The sequence below is a fragment of the Mus caroli genome, chromosome 6, assembly GCF_900094665.2.
Source record: "Mus caroli chromosome 6, CAROLI_EIJ_v1.1, whole genome shotgun sequence".
Classification (NCBI taxonomy): domain Eukaryota; kingdom Metazoa; phylum Chordata; class Mammalia; order Rodentia; family Muridae; genus Mus; species Mus caroli.
Window position 1 is genome coordinate 3306487 of NC_034575.1, and position 12125 is coordinate 3318611.

Sequence of the window (12125 nt, forward strand, 5' to 3'; positions counted from 1 at the left end):
CTTGAGGTAGCCTAGCAACAGTGACATCTAGTGGTCGTGCATACTGCATTCCCTCTCCTTTGAAGAGTCGAAGGGTCCCTTCAGAAAGAGTCCTATTAGAATTAAGTGTTTAAAGGTGACACTACAAATATCCACCTTAAAATGGTTCCCCAGGATCTCCAGTGTGCTCCAAAGCCGTGTGGCCTGGGACTCAGATGTTTAGTCTGAGTATCTCTTTGACTTTTCTAAAAGTCGCCTTGTAGGATAACCCAAAGAGGATAATTGGGCTCACATTTAAAAGTGCAAGTCTGACAGCCCAGCAGGATTTGTGAAGAGTAGAAAGCTCTCAGCTGCTTCAAAGCCGCTTTTGCCTTGTCCAGCCCCGCCCCCACGATCAGCACACAGAAGGCTACCACCAGGCTGATCTCCCCAAAGAGGAACTTGCAACCATCTCTCAGCAGCTCCGAGACACCTCACCACACTAAGTTCCCTCATGCTTGTCTGGCTTTCAAGCCACCCTCAACTCATTTCTCTACTCCAGCCAAGTCTGTTTGCCCAGTGCCCTCTGGAACTCTCACCATTTCTCCACTCCTGGCTGTGTCCCCCTTCTCTTTTTTAACGCCCGTCTTCAAAGCGTGTTTTATCTTCATCTAGTCTATGGAGCTGTATCTTACTCCCCAGCTCTGTTGATTCACAACTGGCATAACAAACGAAGCATTAAGCCGCTTTACTGATGTCTCATGCTGGTCTCGTCTACTAGTGACTAAAAACTGCAAAGTCAGAGATTGCTTTCAGTATTTTCATAAATACTGACAGTACAAACATGGAAAACATAATCTCTTCTAGGCAATCCTTAATTTGTTCTCAGGTTTCAGCAGAAAGGCTTACCTCTCTTTGTTTGACTAGCTTATGGACGATAGTTTTTGGTAACTGCTCCTATAATTTAAACTGAAGTGAAAAGCCATATATCAGCTTGAGGTGTACACGTTTATTCCTAAGAGATTCTGCAGGCGTTACAAGACATCCTTTATAAACACTGGGTGCTCTGTTCCAGGGTAAGTGACATGGAACAACGTGGAATTCTTCTTCCAGACCTGGAAAGCTTACTTCACCGTCTTTAGGAAGTTCATCCACTCTGAAAATGTTACCTCTTTGACTCAATTCTGTTTGCTATTGTTTGACAGTTCACCATTTTTTAAATACCCGTTGTGTACTAGCATGTCGGTTCTGTGAGAAATGCCAAATTAAATTGTTCTAAATGCTAAATTAGCATTCCTAATTTTCTTTTTAATGAAAGGAACTTCTGCGAAAGAACTTTGGTAAGTAATGTATAGATCATTCCATACGCAGGAGACTCAGACCAGGTTAAGGCCATATCGGTTAGGATTCAACCGGAGGAGGGTTGAATTCTTTGCTGGGCACTGCATTTTGAAAGAGACAGACAAATTGGAGAGAGTTCAGAGGGGAAGAACGAAATGATCAAAGGTTTGGAAAATCAGCCCCGTGAGGGAAGGTTACGAAAATCAGGCCTGCTCCGCCTAGAGAAGAGAGGGCTGGAAGGAACCGTAATAAGTCTCCGAAACACATAAAAGGATGCTTGCAGGAGGAAAGGGCCAATTATCCTCATTAGTCAACAAGGACAGGACCAGGAGTAATGGGACTTAAGCTTCAGCAAAGGAAGATGAAAAAAGATTAAATATTATAAAAACCTTCGTTTCAGGCACGGCCTAATGCCTCTTCTCAGTTAGGGATAAAGAAATCAGCTGCCATGATGGCAACCGAACATGAAAAAACTGGCAGAGAAAACCCTGGCAACACAGTAATTCTCAAGGAAGGAAATAATGGCAGAAATGTGTGTGCTTCTTCACCTCTAGCATAATTCTCACCCCTCCAGTCCAATAAGGTAGTTACTGTCACCAAGGGCCATTCAAAACCATACAGACGCATACACAGAACCGCAGAGATGCACTAATCAGCGGCATTAGTTTTAAGATTTTTTGGGGGGGGGCAGGTGTGTATGTGTGTGTGTGTGGCAAAATATTGCCTGTTTTTCTCCTGTGCTGAATGTGTGTGTGTGTATATATATATATATATATATATATATATATGTATATATATATATTGAATATATATATATTCTATGTATTTATATATTCAATATATATATATATTCAAGACAGGGTTTCTTTGTGTAGCCTTGGCTGTCCTGAAAATCATTCTGTAGACCAGACTGGCCTCAAACTCAGAGATCTGTCTGCTTCTGTGTCCTCAGTGCTGGGATTAAAGGTGTGAGCCATCACTGCCCATCTGAAATATTGCTGACATGACAAAACTGCAGCATTGTAAACTGGCAGAGCTGTGGTTCTCTGCAGAAGTCCAATATACGATCAATATAGTCAACACTGCAAAATGGAGAAGGGAGGAGTTTGTGAGCCCCACCCAAGCTGAGGCGGTATTGACAGTTGATGGCTGCTGAGAGAGAATCAGTTGTTTTTTTTTTTAAAGACATTGCCAATACTCCAGGTGATGGCCTCACATCCATGAGTGATGGGCAGCACAGACTGGACTCAGTGATTATGAAACAAGAGCAACAAAGGAGGTGCAGTTGAGAGAGGGTGGGAGATGGATCGTAAGAATTAGGGAGATGAGTGGGAAGTGAATCTGATCAACATGCATTATAGGTGCGTGAATCTCATAGTCATGTAATATATGTGTGTCTGCATTCTCAAAAGTTAACAAAAATATTTTCTTAGAAATTATAACTATTTGTCACTTAGAGAGATGGCTCAGTGCTTAAGAGCACTTGCTGCTCTTGCAGAGGATCTGAGTTGTTTCCAGCACCCATGTGGTGACTAACAACCACCCGTAACTCCAGTTTTAGGTAATCTGATGCCCTCTTCTGGCCTCTGTAGGACACACATAGACATACATCTAGGCAAAACACCCACACACATATAAAACAAAAGTAAATACATTTAAAAAGAAAAATTATAACTATTTGAGGCAATGAATATGTCAAATATCATGACTTGATGATTTCCCATCACACATACGTATTGAAACATTAGATACTCTCCTATAAGTACATGCAATTATTACATGACAGTGGGGATAAAACCTATAAAATTAATTTAAAAGTTGAGTTCTTCAGCAGAAATATTCACATAGCTGAGTCTTGAGTGGATAAAACCATAAAGATTTGTTTGACAAATACCTAAATACCTCTCTAGGAATGAGGAGCCTTTATCAGATTTAATTTGATGATGAACTCAATCTAATCTATAATGCTAGAAGGAAAAGCTTAATTGATCTTAATTTTTAAAGAGAATATTTCACAAAAAAACAGGCATCAGGAATTTGAAGATAGTTTGTAAAGTGATTGCCACAGGAATGAATATAGTTTTTGTTTGTTTGTTTTTAGACTTTGTTACGTAGTCCAGATTAATATTCCAGAAAGAAAAACCTCTGGTTGGCGTAGCTTGAACTGTACACTCATCTTATGAGTTTAAATCCTGCTAAAGGTATTTCTAACGGGTGAGGCATAACCATAAGAAGGAGTGGTTACCAGGCGCTTATAGGCAAACCCAAACAGATGCTCTCAAAATAGATGCTCTCAGAGAATCGTTTTATTGCAAAGATACAAAGTGCCACATAAGTAGATTCTTGAGCTTGACAGTTTAATTACAACTTGTGAACACTGTACTGTGGCCTTCATGGCTCTCTCCATCTATCAGAGATTAATTCTAGAGTCCTCACTAATATGATGAAGAGAGATGAACCAGCCAAAGGAACACTTTCATCTCAGACAATAATTTGTTACAATGTGGCTATGAATCACCTTTACAACGTGGTGTGGGAAATGCCTGTTTTCATCTGTGGTCACCTGGAGCGTGACCTTGAAGGTTGTCCTTGGTACCCAGGCCCTTCTTCTCTTTCTGCTTCCTGCCCACACGAGATGAAGAAGCTGCTTTGCTGCATGTCCACACTATCACCATGTTCTACTCAAGTGCATGGGCCCAAGTGAGCAGGAGCTAGCCCCCAACCCTGGAAGCCAAGTGTGACCTAAATCCTTTGGCTCTTGTTTCTGTCGCGTATTTGATCACATTACTGATAAAAATAATGTTCATGGAACAAGACTTATCTTATACAACCAGAAGAAGGAGAATAAATCTGTTAAAATGATAAAATAATTTTACTTAAGAGATTGAGTTGGGTATTAGAGCACTGCTTTTTCATGATTTGGAGGACCTAGTGTGAGCACCGAGCATGCAGTGAAGTGGAAATCAGTGAGGATACACATACAGTTGGCAGCATTCAAGTTACATGGTCCTGCCATTTTAGGTTAACCTAGTGAAAAGAAATACATAGGTTAAATAGGAAGTTTACAACTCAGATTTCTATGATTTTTTTTTTTTTTTACACTGTAAGTTATTCCAGAGGCCATACTCTGGATACCTGTAGTAAGGACTATTATTGCTTATTTTTAAAATCATCATAACTTGTTACCACACAAAACCCAGTCCTACTCATCTCCCCTCCCCTCACACCCTCCCTCCACCTTTGCAACCTGCCCCCAAACAGAGAAAAACAATCTCATTGTGGAAGCTGTGGTGTGTCAGTGTGTACTGCAGTATACCCTTCTGCTCATGTGCCTTCGCTTGCAAATGCTCAGAACAATGAGACATTAATCTGGTGCAAGGCCTTTGACTTCTGCTGCTCTGTTAATACTGGAACCTCATTGAGACTCCTCTTGGGTGTCCTGTTGCTGTCCTGTGTCATGGAGATCCTGCTGTAGAACCAGCCCCTTCCTGCACTCCAGCCGTTCATTGATGAAGTAGTTATTGGAGTGAGCCGATTCAAAGGACGGGATCTGGCCTGAGAGGTTTCTGAGCTGGTCAACTTGCTGGCTTTCCTGCTTTCACACCTTGGGGCCTGGAAACACCTTATCCAGGGCCAACTGTACTAACCAAACAAATCTTAATCTAAGTAACATTATTATCCCAATCTGAGAGCATAAAAGGAAGACCTATACACACTCATAATTAACTGAGATGGAAGAAAACATCCTTTCTTGTGTTGGTTCTTAACTAGTATTTATAGGTTTTCAAGGCATCTATCTCCAGGTACCAAGCTACCTTAAGAATCAGAGAACATGTGTTTATCTGTCAGCCGGCTCCAGGCTGTGAGAGTATTCATGTTGGAGTAGGGGTGACATCTATAATGTGTTTTGAATAAGGAAGTGGACAGCAGTCAAGTCAGGACCTTTTCAAAACCTGCCTGGAAACTCTGCTCCTTTTACATGTCTTTTGTCATAATTTGCTCATTTTGACAGCTGTGAGGATGATGACAATTTTCAAAAAAAAAAAGTGTTTGTTAGGGAATAAACCAATCACAGTTTCTTCTTGTCACATATACCACGGAAAGGTCCTACAATGGCAACACAACAGATGGCAGAAGCAGTGGCTCTCCTACTCAAAACTCGGGCTTCTTAGCATGTGTTTAATTAACCATGGCTGTGTTCACAAATTCTGAACTGATGTTTTATAGAGCTAAATTCTTTTAACAGAAAAACTTACTCATTTTATTTGCACAATTGGTTTTTCCAACCAAATCTTTCCAGAGCTATAATAATTTCCAGGACTCAGGCAAACACAGGGAAATGGACTGACTGCAGAGTCTTTCAAGTTGGGATGTGGGTTCAGGTCTGGGTGCTCACAGCCCATACAAGTGCTTCCAGTGGCATTTACAGCTTGCCTGATTCCTTGCCATTGGAATGCACCCCAGAGAAGTCCATCTGCTGAAGCTGAGATCTTCACTAGAGAAACTTAGTCGGTTACACTGGAGGAAATAAGATGTTGTTTGGCTCTGCTGCTGATAGTATGTGTAGTATGTGTGTGTGTGTGTGTGTGTGTGTGTGTGTGATTTTGAACAAACTATTTGGTTTCTTTGTGTATGTTTCTCTCTACACCCAATGATTTTTTTCTCCAGTATTGGGAGGAGTAGCTGAATATAAATAAATACTCAGATCCATTTCAGGACAAACATAAGTAACACATCACCAATTGATGCTCCATGATTCTCCTCCATCTCTCTGTGACCAGAATGTAACTGGGAAAGTGATAACCAGAAAGCCCAAGAGCTAAGATGTAATCTCACATAGCATAGTCACTCGTTTACACTTTCAGAGACATCTTTTATTGTATACCTGCTTGCATTGTGGAACCTTGAGATGTCAATATTTAATTTAATCAACTTTCATGATTTACACCAGTCTGAATCCTGCAAGCTTTACATAAAAAGCTTCTGAAAAGAAATAAATTCTATTATTGTGTTTTACAAAGGTTTTTTGTTTGTTGGTTTGTTTTCTATTTGATTCCAGACAGGTTTACTCATGGAAAAAGATAATAATGGCAGATGTGTCAAGGTAAATTTTGTTGGAATATTCATTAGGGATATTCCTTGATATTCATAAATGACTATTCATGACACATATCTTTTCTAATATTGGTATTCAACATATACCCGGTGCTAGCAGTGTTAGAGGAAGCCTGCCTGTTTTGTGTATGAAGCTAGGTAATTGATAACCTATCCCTATAAGCACACTGTGCCATGTGAAAATGGCTATTGGAGCATATATGACCAGTTAAAGCCATGAAGATGCACAGAAGTATGTACTTTGCTCCTGATCTCCCATGTGTCATGCAGGAATTGTATTGGCAGCGATGTTTGTTGTCCCAGATATTACTGGTGCAAGGTCCCCTTTATTATCACCCATGACTGATTCAACAGTATATAAATGCTATTTGATTTGGGCATTTGTAGAACAACAGCTGTTTCTGCAAACATTGTTGTGCTGATAGCATGTAAGCCCACAGTTTATGCTGTCCACATTGCTATCAATGCTTATGCTTCTTTTTAAAATAAAAAATTATTTATTTTTATTTTTTGTATGTGTGCACTTTGCCTGCATTTAAATTGTTGTGCCACATGTGTGCCTGGAACTTTAATAGGCCAGAAGACAGTGTCAGTCAGACACCCTGGACTTGAAACTAAAGACATTTGTGAGCTACCATGTAGTGAATGGATACCAGGTCCTCTGTAAGAGTAGCAAGTGAGTGATTTGTCTAGCTCCTACTTACTTATTCTTATAAAGAGACATAAAAAATGCAGTCTTCTAAATGATATGAAAATGCCTAATAAATATATGGATTTTTTTCATTTGTTTGTTTTGATGCACTTAGAGATTGGACTCAATGTAGAACGTAGAACGTAGGCATATGCTATACCACTGATATAGACTCTAAGGCCCAAGGAAGCATGTGTGTGTGCGTGTGCACAGTCAGAGGACAAACTGCAGGGGCAGTTATCTCCTTCCACCTTTTGGGTCCTGGCGATTAAGTTGAGCTCAGCAGGCTTGGAGGCAAGTACCTTTTATCCACAAGCCATCTTTCTGGCCACCAGGAAACTTCTTCAGGGCACAACTCTATTTTTTCTTTGTGGGGCTGACTACATATCATTTTAGAACTCACTGCAAGATGAGAATGTAGGAGCCAATACCTAAAATCATGCAGAAAATGCTGCTGAGGGGGCACATGCGCTTCTGTGCCTTCTCCCATGGTCTCCCTCTCTCCTTGGCTGTGCATGGTGCTTCATTTGCTATTGAATGCCACTCTGAGATGCAGAAAAATAAGCCTTAAGTGTTTTCCATATCTTCCTGTTCATTTGTATACTGTGCTGTGTTAGTTGTAAATGCCAACATTAGTGTACACCATAATCAATTTCCTGCCTCTAGAGGGCCAAAAGCAACAGACACAAGTCTTCCTAAGATGCTAGCTACCAGGAATGGAAGAGGGGCACTTGGGCATGGGTGCTGAGCCTCAAGCTACACAGAGGCTTATGTACTTGCGCTTTTTGGTTGCCTAGTTGTGTTCCTTCTACCAAGCAGAACTTTTAAAACTCAGCAGGGGAGTGGAGTCTAGAGAAACTGTGGGGTGGGGGAGGGGGTGTTGCCTTAACCCACAGGAAAGGAGTGAGTCCATAAGATCTTTCAACCTCATAGCTGGGATGTGATCACAATCTGGGTGAGGGAAGGGAAGAGACTTGCCCTAGTCTAGCTCAATCCAGCATCATGTGACCAACCAATATGCCAAGATGTGGTCAGCCCCAGGCTTGGGGTTGTCCCCATGTCCCATCCAGAAAGACCTCAAAGTAAAGATGTCTAATCTGTACCCCCTCCACGTTGCACCTAGGTTTCTTCTGGCACAAGGAAAATGGTCTGAATGGGACAGAAGATGAAGAGATGGCTTGAGTGTGGGAGACACATAGTAGGGAGCCAGTCCTCTTGAGATTGGGGGAAGCAGAATGACATGGGAGCTGAGGTCCTGAAATCCCTTCACTGTCCCACTCAACCTCACTCATGACACCCCAAATTAAGATGATATTGTAAGAATTTCAAGAGAGAAACCCCAAAGCATTGAACTCCAAATATTGGGTTTCTGTGAACTGTACTGGTTTTAATGTTTGGAGGGGTGCGGTGGCAACTGGCTTAGCTTGACTTGCTGTTCTCTCTCGGAATATGTATGCTTCTACTCTTGGTTACATTTATTTCTCTCTGAATGTTTATAAAGTTCAAATGTCCTATGTCTTGGGCAGAAGAGAAGCCTTAGTAAAGGACCTAAATTTCCTCCTTAGAGCTCAAGATTATGGAAAGCTGAGTGTGGTGGAATTTGCTTATAATCCCACCACAGGGGAAAACAGAAAGAGGCTGATCTCTAGGGCTGTGGACCTGCCAGTTTAGTACACTCAGTAAGTTCCAGGCACATTAGAGACTGCAGCCTTCTTCTTTTTCCTTTTCCTTTTCTTCTTCCTCTTCCTCCTCTTCCTCTTCCTCCTCCTTCTCTTCCTCTTTAGTTTTTAGGGGAGAGTGCGAACGCAGTCCCCCACTACCACAAATCATGCAGTCAAGTTTCCCGCATTTGGGGAAATCACAGAGGTCAGCACATCCAGAGTGCAATGGATAAGCCTTGTACTGGGAAAACCACCTTTGTGATCATGGTATCTCCCCTGCCAGGTAAGTGTGAGACTGTGTATTCAAAACAAGGTTCAGATGACTCAACTAGTAAAGGCACTTGCTGACAAGCTTGACGACCTGAGTCCAATCCCCATGACCCACATGGTGAAAGGAAAGAACCAACTCCCGGAGGGATTCTTTGATTTCCACAGGCCCATGGTGGCATGAGTACACACTTGCACATGTGTGTACATGCACACACACACACAAACATTCACACAATGTTACACACTCTTTCACATATATATACATTCACATACACACTCACAAACACTCTCGTACACACATGTGTATATATGTGTGTATGTATATAGATATGTATATATGTGTATATGTATACATGATATATGTATATGCATATGTGTATATATGTGATATATATGTATGTATATACACACACTTCTGTCTGTCTGTCTATCTCTCTATTTCTATCTATGAAATTTAAAAGAACTTTTAAAAAGGCATATGGCTCCAGAGGAATGACACCAGAGGTTCACCTCTGGACTTCATACATATGTACACACACATGCACACTAATATTCACAAACATGTGCACCAGCACATACACACTGAGACTGCTTTATTTAACAAATTTCATACTTATTAAAAAGCATTATCAAAATAAAACCAATTATTTTCCAGGTAGTTCTTTGTCATCAATATGATACTAATATTACTTATATGCAGGCTCTGTCTCCCAAGATAATTTGTTAAATCATAAAGAAGTTCCATTACTATATTTCAGTTACCAACAACACAATGTTAGGTAATGAAGGAGAAAAATCAGTCATCAAGGGCAGAGACCCTGACATTTCTTTTTCATGCCCCCTCCCGTCTAGGTGCCTAAATAGTGATTTGGATCTTCTATTTATGATGACAAGAACATAGCACAAGGCTTGGATGTCCCTTCCCAAGCTCACCTTTATGATAGAATTGGGGAACATGTCCTTTCAGAGGTTATCTGGTCACCAGGGATCTATACTCATGAGTAGATTAAAATGACATGACTGAGGGATGGATTTACTCCAGGCAGGGGCGGGGGTCTTATTGTAAAAGCTTCCTGAGCCTCCCAACACTTGCTTGTCCTACCATGCTCAGGTGCTGCACTAAGAACCTCCTGGAGAGATGCTAGGGATGCACTCTGGGGCTTTCCAGCTTCTAATAATGTGGAGAGCCTCCTCCTCCTCCTCCTCCTGTTCCTGTTCCTCCTCCTCCTGTTCCTCCTCCTCCTCCTGTTCCTCCTCCTCCTCCTGTTCCTCCTCCTCCTCCTGTTCCTCCTCCTCCTGTTCCTGTTCCTCCTCCTCCTCCTGTTCCTCCTCCTCCTCCTCCTGTTCCTCCTCCTCCTCCTGTTCCTCCTCCTCCTGTTCCTCCTCCTCCTGTTCCTGTTCCTCCTCCTCCTTCCCCCCTGCTTTTGTGATTTTCACCACCTGTGGTACACTGTTTTAGCCATGGAAAAAGGACCAAAACACATGGTATGTTAAATTTGTTCAAACAAGACAGCCAATTTCCTTAGAGTAACAGACACCTGGGTAAGCAATTAATAAATATTTTTTACTCTATTGAGAAAGAAGAATGAATCTAGGAGTTGTGTGCATGCTGTAATCCCAGCATTTAGAGACCTAAGGTGAGTGGATTGGGATTAACACTCCATACTAGGCAATACAACTAAACTCTGTCTCAAAAACAATGAAAACTCCAACATACACAAACAAGGAGAAGGGACACTGAACCACATGATTTTAAAGCTGAAAGAAACATGGAGAATCATTCATGGTTTCATGGAACTTTCAAAATCAAATATATTATTCACAGCCTGTATTAGTTAGGGTTCTCTAGAGTCACAGAACTTATGGATAGTCTCTATATAGTAAAGGAATTGACTGATGACTTACAGTCTGCAGTCCAATTCCCAACAATGGTTCAGTAGTAGCTGTGAATGGAAGTCCAAGGATCTAGCAATTACTCAGTCCCACACGGCAAGCAGGCGAGAGCAAGAGTGAGACTCCCTTCTTCCAATGTCCTTATATTGTTTCCAGCAGAAGGTGTAGCCCAGATTAAAGGTGTGTTCCACCATAGCTTTAATCCCAGATGAAAGGTGTAGCCCAGATTAAAGGTGTGTTCCACCACACCTTTAATCCCNGATGACNTTGAACTCGGAGATTTAATCTTCTGGAATCCATAGCCACTATGCCTCAAGATCTCCATACCAAGATCCAGATCAGAAACTTCTATCTCCAAGCCTCCAGATAAGGGTCACTGGTGAGCCTTCCAATTCTGGATTGTAGTTCATTCCAAATATAGTCAAGTTGACAACCAGGAATAGCCACTACACAACCCAAGGCTAGAAGCAATGAATGGTCCCATGGATCTCTTTTCTAAAGTTATTTTCTGAAGATGTTACTGTGTTTAATGTAATTTGCAGCTTAGCCAAAACCTCATAGTCTCAGGTCTAGATGTACCATATATATGGGGATGCGGTTTATGTCACACTGTAGACAGAAGAACAAACTCTGATTTGCTTCACGAAGAACCTGAGAAGAACAATATGAAGAATGTCGGGCTTATCCCTATGGTGTGACTAACACCACGGTTGGTGCTTTCATGTGAAGTCACTTCTGACTCCATGTGGTTTGTTCTCTGTGGTATAAAGCTAGAACAATAAACTCTACTCTTATTCTCCCCCTAGATAACCATCTGCCTTCACTAGCCATGATAGTAATGTCAGCGTTTACCTGCTTTTTCTCAGAAGGCAGAGCAGTTAATTTTCCTAACAGTTCAATATAATTTGCTCAAAAACATTTTTACTGAGACATCTCACCATTAGACATCACTGCACATATAAAAATAATGAAATAAATCAAGCAAAGCAAACCCCCTGTTTTAAAAAGAGCCAAAGAACCAAGTAAGAAGACAGGAGGTCCATTTACCATTTTGTTTAATCCAGCTCACTGCTACCTCTTATTATAACTAATTAAAACCTGAGGTATAATAGAAACAAATGTAAACACTCTGACAGAGGAGCAGAAGACATAGAATCTACTTCTTGCTTAGCTTTTAATTAGTTGTATGAACTTGG

The 12125-nt window shown here is 41.2% G+C and overlaps 1 non-coding gene across 1 annotated transcript; it reads right to left on the bottom strand.

The window, feature by feature from the left end:
• Positions 1-8893: 8893 nt before the first annotated feature.
• On the bottom strand, positions 8894-9057 carry LOC115031414. The gene has a single exon (XR_003837052.1). It is a non-coding gene; the product is annotated as a U1 spliceosomal RNA (small nuclear RNA).
• Between the last annotated feature and the right edge of the window lie 3068 nt (positions 9058-12125).